At 33.1% G+C, this 10,800-nt stretch overlaps 1 long non-coding RNA gene across 2 annotated transcripts; it reads left to right on the top strand.

Annotated features, from left to right (window-relative positions):
• Positions 1-539: 539 nt before the first annotated feature.
• LOC125406680 (uncharacterized) lies at positions 540-8,639 on the top strand. Of its 2 annotated transcripts, none has more exons than XR_015001178.2 (3): positions 540-631; positions 1,182-1,296; positions 8,519-8,639. It is a non-coding gene; the product is annotated as an uncharacterized LOC125406680 (long non-coding RNA). The 2 variants fall into 2 exon arrangements; XR_007233991.3 differs by lacking the exon at positions 8,519-8,639 and adding an exon at positions 2,220-3,426.
• The last annotated feature ends 2,161 nt before the right edge of the window (positions 8,640-10,800 follow it).

Genomic DNA, 10,800 nt, shown 5'->3' with positions numbered 1-10,800 from the left:
AACACTCCCTGCAATATTTCAGGTCCCCTCAGTCCTATGTCTATATTATTGTAAACACAGAGCACAAACACAAAAACATACACAACTGTAAAAGAAAACTGAGTCTGCTAATTTTGTGTAGTTGTATATATGTGATTTAAGATAAGTATTTTTCAGTACAAAATATAAATTTTCCTAAAGTGATGGATTTCAAGCAATATATAAAATTTCATATGGAAAATTTCATCCAATTTTTGTTAAAGTATTAGGATCTGTAGAACATTCCACAAACAATCACCAAGACTGTTGTTTATTTCAGCATGCTTGGATCTGCCATCCAGACAACAAAATGATTGCAAGCTCTTACAAAGTTCACTTTATAAGCAATCAGGAGTTGAAGGGAGGGTGGGTAGGACATCTTGAACATAATTTTCTGGAGATTGTGACATCCTGACCAAGAGACTTGCATTCTCTTTTTATTTTAACAGAGTACAGAAAACAAAAGTGAAACTTAAACTAACTAAAAGTGAAAGCAAGCTGGGACCGAGGCCCAGTGGTGGCGGAAGCAAAGTGAAAGTAAACTGAGAACCAGGCACAGCAATGCTGGGTCCAGGAGAAGGCCGGTCCTCCTGCTTCAGTGGCCTCTCAGAAGGTAAGTGCTCAAAGGAAAGAAACACAAATACATAAGATAGTCACAGAATGTTCCATAAAATACAAGTGGAAAACTATACCTGATTATTTTTAAAGTTTATGATAACATGATCATATATGTAACTACATTTGCAATATATTTTCCATTACATGTAACTACATTATATTACATTAATTAAGCTACAAAGATACCCATACATATAAGGGGACAATTAAACACACTTGACAAGTTACTAAAGCCAGTACTGTAGAAGTAAGGCTACTTGGGAAGATGGGTGAGTTCAGTGGAGGAAGAAAAGGGGGCAAGATATGATATTGGAGTGAGAATATAATTGAAATGCATCATGATGATGTGGAACCATGTCATAACTGTTAGGGTTCTTGGATGGAGTATCTCACAAGCAAAAACAGTCACTCACAAGTACAACCAACAAGAGTATTGTTTTTTTCTAGTACACTGAAATATTTTGAAATATGGATTTCAAATAGGATAATACTTTGCCATTAAAAAATTGTTAACCTTTTGCTGTGTAACATAAAATATGCTGCAGGACAAAAGAAGAGTCACAGGAGTTTAAAGAAGGACAGTTTCTGTCTTAGTAAACCATACAATACTTGGAGGGAGTTTTCCAACAAGGATGTTTTTCTACTGAATTGATATCAAAAGTAAGTGTGATGGCAAATATGATTATTTGAAGATATTTAATTAAAATGGAAATCACTTACAATTTTGTGAGTTTGTGTTGTTTGTTCAACTTTGTTTTACATGTATACTATTTAGACAAATTTTGCTTTTCAACTCTTTTAACAAAATATCCAAAATCTCCAATAGAGTTTTTTGTATCACAACTATAAAGTTTCAGTATTACTCTCAATGACAGGGATGGCTATGAAGGTTTGTTTAACCATTTTATTTCTGATTTATGTTGCTGACTTATATATGATGCAAGAAAACAGTGAGCTTTAGTGTACAATTGCTAGACTAATAAGAAGTATAATATTACAAGAGCCTTCATTATGTCATTACCAAAATCAAATGCACTATCTAAAATATTAAACAGTATTAAGTATAAAGTTTTACAAGAAAATTTATGTGCTAAAGTTACAAAATAGAAACATAAACATAGAGGAATGATATGTGTATATGTATGTTCGAATTTTATTACCAGATTTCAAATGAGTTATCTAAAGTCACATATATAGGCTGTCATTCTTTGCATACTGATGTATGTTATATTTATTTTTAAAAATAGCAAAATGGGGCAAATCTAAAGAAGAAATAGAGTGTGAGCTGGGTCAGGGAAAGGGAGCGGTAAGGAAAATTGAAAGAAGGTGGGGGAGGGAAACTGTCATGATATATTGTATGGGAGAGGAGTCTATTTTGAATTAAAATTTAAGAATGAAGAATAATAAGCATATTGATAATTAAAATTCCACGTGCCTCACAAATATTGTTACTTTGGTATAACATATGTAATCATTCTATGCCACTTGAAGGCCTTCTTCATTTCAAAAGGTGTATTGCATTTAAAAGGTGGTTTCAAAACTCAACCTTAAAAATAATATCTCCATCAAATCTATCCTCTCAGGGACCAGAGAACTCTAGAAGAGACGAAAGAAAGTGTGTGAGATTCAGAGGTGTTGGGAGACACCAAAGAAACAAGTCTCTGTATATCAACAGGATTGTTGAACGTATGAATTCAGAGAGACTAAGGCAGCATGACAGAGCCTGCATGGGGAGTCCTAAAGCCAAAATGGGAAGTGGACTGATATGGGGAGTCCTTCTGTATATGTATTGCCTTTATTGATCAATAAATAAAGCTGGTTTGGCCAATGGTCTAGCAAAGTAAAGCCAGGTGAGAAATATGAACACAGATATAGAAAGAGTAGGCAGAGTCAAAAAGTTGCCATCTAACTCTCAAAAGAGACAGATGCCAGATTCTTACCAATAAGCCATAGCCTCATGCCAATACAGAGATTAATAGAAATTATCATTTTCTTATTAATTATTAATCAATAAAACATATGCCTGTTTGAAATACACCTGAGCCATTGGTCAAACAGTGTTATATTTAATATAGTTTATTTGTGATTATTCAGGTCTGGACAGTTAGGAAACAAATGAGTGGTCTCTTTCTACAATAGATATATGCCCCATGCCTATAACCCAGAAGCTATCCCCAACTGATAACCAGATGCAAATGAAACTTTCGTTTTCTCCAAGAGAGTTTCACTGTGATAAAAAAAAAACTACACTTAAAGGTAAACTCCATGCGTAATAGTAAATAGCCAACTCTCTATCTCTTTCTCTCTCTCTTTCGTTCTTTTCTTTCTTCCATTCTTCCTTCCTTCTTCCTTTCTACCATAATTCATTTCTCCCTCTCTTTCTCCCACTTTCTCTCACTCTGCTTTCTCTTTCTTTTTTAAGTTTTCATATTTAATTTCTATTTTCTTTATGTATTTGTTATCTATTTGCTTTTCCAAACTCCTTTTGCCAAAAAAAATCCTAATATACACTTTATGACTTTCAGTTTAATGTTTTTGTGGGATCATGAGTGTGTCTATGGGTATATCCACATTTATGTATATGTCTTCTGCCCTATCTTGGACCCTTTCCTTTGCATTATTATTTTATGCTATTCATATATATTGTATTTGTTTGATTTGATTTTAGTTATCCCTTAGAAACCTGTTTTTATTCTGATGGGAGACAGAAAATGAGATGGATTTGGGTGAAAAGGGAGGTGGTGCAAGTTAATTGTTTTAGGAGAGGGAGAGGAAATGATAATCAAAGAATGCTATGTAATTAAAAAATTATACTTTCAATAAAAGGAAATGTGTTTAACAATATTAAAAATTATAGTCTCTATTCTCAACTAATTTATATGTAGTACATTTGTTTAAAAATATTTTAAAGTATTTTTGTTTAAAATGTTTTATATTATGACATTTGGTCATCACTAGGCCCTGAGAAAGGAATTTCAAATTCAAATAAAGATGAATATACATTTTAAATTTAAGTTAAATTTATAATATCTCAATATGTATTTAGAAAAAAATATACAAATTTTGCATTATAACATCATCATATACATATTTTTGAGCATGTTTCATGTTCTGTTACTTAGGGAAACCTATAACCATGAAGTCATTTTCTGAAAAAGATTATATGTCCTTTATTAACGTTTATTTTTATTTAGTTTATTTTATTTATGTTTTATCCTTTCCATACCTTTTATAATTTCCATATTCTTTATTTTTTGTATATTTAAATAATTTCTAATAATATAAATGTATTTGTCTATATTATATGTGCAAGTATATGATGTAAATGCAGAAATCTACATTTGCTATAAATCTCATGTTGAAGTCAGCCATTTGGAATCAAATCTATCCTTCTACTATGAGTCCAGTTTTTCAGTTTTTCTGATAATGAAATTGGGTGCCTAGGATATTTCAAAGAATATTTAGTCTATAATAGTTTTTTTATACATCATGTTACATAATACTATATCTCACAAATTTCTATATTCTAAACCTATTTAATATAGACAATAATTACTACGAGTTCAGTTTTCAGTTTTTCTGATGATGAAATTGGGTGGATAACATATTTCAAAGAATATTTAATCTATAGTATACCTAATTTTTATACATCACCTTATATGACAATATATCTCACAAATTTCTGTCTTCTAAACATATTTAATGTAGGCAGTAATTCATTGTATTTTTATGCAATGAATATGGGTATCCTATTTAAAGCCTGTTCTATTAGATATAACCCATACTTAACACTATCAATGAGATCAAAAATCTAGAACCAGATGGATTTTGAAAATGCTATAACTCTGCTAAATAAACAGAATAATAAGATTTCTAATAACATTTGTGTGCAAAGACATCAGTACATACTCAACCTTTGTTATAGAAGATTTTTTTGTGTGCAGGAGATGGTAATTAACTTAAAGATTCACAAATGGATTCAATGAGTCAGAAATTTTGTAGTGCCCAATGATAAATGAGATGTCTATATCACACTTCTCCTGGTATATTTGGGATGATGTGTGGGACCACAATGTGGTTGCTGTCTGAGGTTATAGATGACCTCAAGGAAACAGTATTTTGCAGACATAAAAAGGCAGACGTATTTAACTTACAGAAACTGTAACAAAATTCATAAGACACATGCCAGTTGAGGACAGATAAAATACCAGAACTGAGGTGAGGAAGTGGGCGCAAATTCCCACTCTTAACTGAGAGGCTATTTGCTAATGATTGTGACTGAATTAGGAAATTTAATTTTCTTCAGTACAGATGACTATTGACATATTAACTACACTCTAGGTGAGGTCACATGCTTAGAAGTAGCTGATCAAAAGAAATCATATCACATGTTCTTTTGTGATTATATTTTATTTGTAAAAGAGAGAAGCATAGATTTTGTTCAGTAAGAAAATTAGGAGTTATTTGGAAAGAACTGGTGGAGGGAAATGAAACTATATTGCATATAATTCTCAAAGAATAAAGCATATCTTCAGAAAAAGAACATCCCACAGACCAACATCAGAGCATATATATATATATATATATATATATATATATATATATATATGTGTCATATATATGAACGTGTATATATATGTATATATATATATACACATATGGAAGTGGCACTTATTGGAAGTGCCATTTATCAGGAAGATAAAGGAATCTGCCCTCTCTCTCTCTCCCTCCCCTCCCCCTCTCTCTTTCTTCTACCTTTCTTTCATCCTTCTTTCTTTTTTACTTTTTCAAGAGATGATTTCTTAATATAATAACCTTGGCTGCCCTTGAGTTCCTTCTACAGACCAGGTTAGTTAGCCTCATACTCACAAAGATCTGCCTACCTCTGCCTTCCATGAGCCAGGATTCAATTAAAGTGTTGTGCCACTACCAGGCTTAATTCTCTACTTTCTTTCCATTACCTTAACAGCACTTATACACTGTTCCTAATTCATGATGAAGACAGAAAAGTATGACAATAAAGTGATACTAGTTTTATAGTAATATAAATAAAAACAAAATATGATGGAAACAAATATATAAAATTTAATGTTTCTATTTTCACAGATCTGGGTACCATATCAGTACATTAACGTGGCACAATGACACCTACTTGAAAGAAGAGAAAGAATAGATATTAGCCCAATTTTCAGAATCTTGATTTTAGCTAAAGTAAAACGTAAATGAGGAGTTGGAAAACAGAAACCATAACTATATGCCTTATGTATGGATATCTACACTCCAAATAGGAAATTCAGTTTTATCTAATACTGGCAGCAGTCAAGCAGACTGATATCTTTTCTTCATCTTTCCAAGTGAATTTTAATAGCATCATTTGGACACTGGCAATTAGAGCTCCTGGTCCCTTGATTTTCCTTGCCCTTTATAACTATGAGTGAAGCAAATTGGAGGTGGTAAGGCATTATTCTCTCTAATCTACTTTGATTTTTCTTCTTCAGAAGTTATTTTTCTCCCTTAAACCTTTGCTCCACACATTTTATTTGTGTCACTGCACAACTGTGAACATAATAAGCAGCATTTTAGCACCATTCGGTTCTTTCCTTGTGGTGTATAAATTGCAGAAAAGTTGCTAACAGTTTGTGACTGACAATCTGCCTTGATAGACAATCTGTGATTCTTTCAGCCTTTTACTAATAAGCTCATTAGGGAAAGATGATGAGATACTCTTTCCGGGATATAGCAATAAACCACAGCAAATTCAATGCATGTCTGACCACTCAATCTTCAGAGATTCAATCTTTCCTCAATCATAATGTTGCCAATTTCTGATGAATGTCTGTTGAAGGTTACTGATCTCTTCTTTGTCATAAAAATCAAAAAAGCATTCTAGTCTATTAGTATATGTCAAGAGGAAATTTGCTCAAATCGTGTTTTGTCTTTTTTATTTTATTTTGGAGAATCAACAACTAAAGAATGCTTTTCAAGTGCTCAAAGTTTTCTTGATTTCAAAATTGAAAATGAAATATTTATTAATACTCAGGAATTCAGTGACTACATACTATGAAATATTGAGGGATGATGTAAATCACAAAACAATCCCACACTAATTCAGAATTATGAAAAATAAAAGGGTTATTTATTTAAAGGGAAAACTTACAGATCCCTGTTCTAGACAACAGTCCTCTGAGCAAACAAGAACAGAGTATAGCAGTCAGAAGGGAAAGTCAGAAGCAAGAGAGTGGGCACACAGTTACCACTGTTTTTTACAGTAAAAGAGACCATGCTCAAGTAGGCTGGTATCTTAAAGGCTATTGGTTGAAGGAGCAGAATGTGCTCTCACAGCAACTGAGCTTGAAGAAAATATTCAGAACTCATTCTCTCTTAGATTTATGTTCATCTTCAAATGAATAGAAAAAGACTTTCTACAAAACCACAATGCATTTAATATATTTAGAAATAGTACGTATGTTTAGTAATGAGAAATTCATATTGTCTCATTAAATTAATCACCATGATGGTAACTTGCTTATATATTTTTGTGAAACTATTTAATTTATATTCTGCTATGGGTTTCAGGGTGAAAATATAAGTCTTCTTTTATTGTGGAATCGAGTTAGTTGTGTGCTTTCCTCGTGCTTTGCTTAAATACTTTATTAATATAAGATTTTCAGAAACAGGACTTAAAGAAGTTATAAGAAAAAAATGATTTTCCCTATTTATAATTACATGACTTCCATTACTACAAATGAAAATAAACTATAGATTAAAAAAACTAAAGCAGGGTTCAGAGGCATGGCCCCAACTTGCGATGGTTAAGTGTTTGTACTACTAGAGCTCAGTACCCAGTACCCAAGTTGGTGATTACAGTGCTCTGTAGGTAAAGTTGTGGAGTGCCCCCACAAGTGTGTTCTATACCCACCCACATACCCGGAAAAAGCAAATATTCTTTAATAAATAAAAAATAGTTATCAAAAAAATAAAATTATTTGATCTGGGCTCAGTGTATGATAGTTCATTGCCTGTAGGTCACAATTTAGTATTTGGGACTTTGACATGGAATATTTAGCTATTATCTTACGTGAGTTGATGTGGAAAGAGCTACTTTGATTCTGGACAGATGTTGACAACGAATCTTTGTTGTGGACTTGACCATGAATGTACTCAACTAAATCACAAGCTACTGGTAAAGCTGCTGAAGAATTTCCTTATTAAATTATTTAATTTAATAATTAGATATTCTACAATAAATCTACTGGCCACTCACAGAAAAGAACATGGAAGAAAATAACTTTGCCTTTTGCCTCTTTGAATTTAGTATTTCTGGAAAGTTCATATGTCCTATCGCAAGACATTCTTTTGCTTCATGAAAAAAGAACTAATGATTTTAGGTTTTTTTTAATCATAATATTGCCTTGTTCAACTATGTGCTCTATAAACAGTAATCTAGCTTGATAAATCTCTCTCTTTCTTTTTCTCTGTCTCTCCCTCTCTCTCTGCCCCCCTTCTCTCTCTCACCCACACACATGAACAATCATCCTATTAGTTCTATTTTTTAGAGAACATCAATTAATATATCTAATACATGAAGAGGGAATCGTAGACAAAATGGAGAAATCATACTAAGCATTGGAATATATTAATTTATCTCAACTTCTTGACATATGAAACAATGTTCTTCATTCCCTCAAGTTTCTGTTGATATAATTTCCTAATCAGATTAACTTGGAACAATAAGCTAAAACAGCTCTTTTCATCTTTAAGCTGCCTTGGTCTCATATGTTAGCACTGTAACAATAAACGATACTAAGGAACTGTAATGATCAATGTTATGATACTTTTACTTATTTTAGTAAAATCCTATTTTATTGTGTGTTTTTTTCAGCATGAATTTTGGCTACCACAGTAGTGCACTGCCCTATGAATTCAGAAGATGAATTATAGATGGAGCAAGCTGCCATTTGAGTGTAAAGAACTTAATCCAAGAATAGTAACTATTCTGAAGTTATGCCTCAAACCTCAGAAGGAAAATTTTAAGTAATAAATAATGATTGTGTTACATATTCATAGTAATTCATACATTTTTATCTCCTTAAATAATCTGTTTTTTAAAAGAGATCAAATTATCTATTTTTATTATACATACGAATCCAAGTTCAAACTCCCTCCCGTCCTCCCATTCCCTCCACAGAACCTCCTACCCCACCTCCATCCACTTTTCAGAGAGGGTAAGGCACAATGCTTTTTGTAAGGTCCAGGAACCTCCCTGCTATATTTAGGCTGAGCAAGGTATTCATCCAAGGAGAATAGTTACCAAAAAACCAGTACATGCAGTAGGGATAGATCCTGGTAACACTGCCAGTGGTCCGTCAGTCTGCCCTAGTATTTCAATTTTCAACCACATTCAGAGGGACTAGTTTGATCCTATGTTGGTTCCTTCCCTGACTGACTGGAGTTGGTAAGCTCCCATTGGATCAGTTAGACTTTTTCTGTGGGTGTACCCATCATGATATTGGCCTCTTTTTTCATATTCTCTTACCTCCCACTCATCAATTAGACTTTGGAGCTGAGTTCAGTGCTCTCATGCAGGTCTCTGCTTCTGTTTCCATCAGTTGCTGAAGGAAGGTTCTATGGTGATATTTAAGATATTCATCAGTATACAGGGTATGTCAAGTTTGGCCCTGCTCTCCTCTATAGCTTCGGGTCTTAGCGGGGGTCATCCTTGTGGATACCTAGGAATTTTGCTAGAGTCAGGTTTCTTGCTAACTCTATAATGGCACCCTCAATCAAAATACATCTTTGCTTGCTCTCATCTTTCTACTTCCTCCATCTTGACTATCCCACTCTTTCAAGTTCTCCTTATTCCTCCTCATCACCCTTCCTCTTTTCCTTCACTCCTTTTCTCTACACACCCTCATGCTCCCAATTTTGTCAGGTGCTTCTGTATATTTAGACTTTCCAGAGGATCTATACGTGTTTTTCTTAGTGTTCATGTTAGTACTTAGCTTCTCTAGGATCATGAAATACAGGCTTAATATCCTTTGTTTATAGCTAGCATCCACTTATAATTGAATACATACCATATTCATTTATTTGGGTCTGAGTTACCTCACGCATAATAGTGCTTTCTAGTTCTATCCATTTGTATGAAAAATTCAAGATGTCATTATTTTTTTTCTGTTGAGCAGTACTCTACTGTGTAAATATGGAACATTTTCTTTATACATTCTTCAGTTGAGGGGCATTTAGGTTGTTTCCAAGTTCTGGCTATTACAAATAATTCTTCTATGAACACAGTTGAACAAATGCCTTTGAAGTATGATTGAGAATCGTTTGAGTATATGCTAAAGAGGTATATTGCTTAATCCTGAGTTAGGTTGATTAACAATTTTCTGAGAAACCACCATATTGATATCCAAAATGGTTGTACAAGTTTGCATTTCCACCAGCCAATGGAGGAGTGTTCCTCTTATTCAACATCCTCTCCAGAATAAGCTATCATTGGTGGTTTCTATCTTAGCCATTCTGGCAGGTATGAGACGATCTCTCTTAATTGTTTTGATTTGCATTTCGTTGATGGCTAAGGATGTTGAACATTTCCTTAAGTATCTTTTGACCATTTGAGATTCTTCTGTTGAGAATTCTCTGTTTATTTCTGTTCCTAATTTTATAATTGGATTATTTAGAATTTGAATGTCCAATTTCTTTAATTCTTTATATATTTTGGAGATCAGTCCTTTGTTTAATGTGGGGTTGCTGAAGATGTTTTCCCATTTAGTACACTGCCTTTTTGTCTTATTGATTGTATCTTTTGCTTTACAGAAGCCTCTCAGTTTCAGAAGTTCCATTTATTTATTATTACTCTAAGTGTCTCTGCTACTGTGGTTATATTTAGGAGGTAGTCTCCTGTGCCCATGAATTAAAGACTACTTCCCAATTTTTCTTCTATGAGGTTCAGTGTGGTCAAACTTATGTTGAGTTCTTTAATCCATTTTGACTTGAGTGCATGGTGATGGATGTGGATCTATTTTCATTCTTCTACATGTTGATATCCAGTTATGCCAGCACCATTTGTTGAAGATACCTTCTTTTTTCCATTGTTTAATTTTAGCTTCTTTGTCAAAAATCAGATGTGAATTATTATGTGTGTGTATTAATATCCAGGTC

This window comes from Myodes glareolus, chromosome 5, assembly GCF_982192425.1.
Source record: "Myodes glareolus chromosome 5, mMyoGla1.1, whole genome shotgun sequence".
NCBI lineage: Eukaryota > Metazoa > Chordata > Mammalia > Rodentia > Cricetidae > Myodes > Myodes glareolus.
This window is presented reverse-complemented; position numbering and strand designations above follow the sequence as displayed.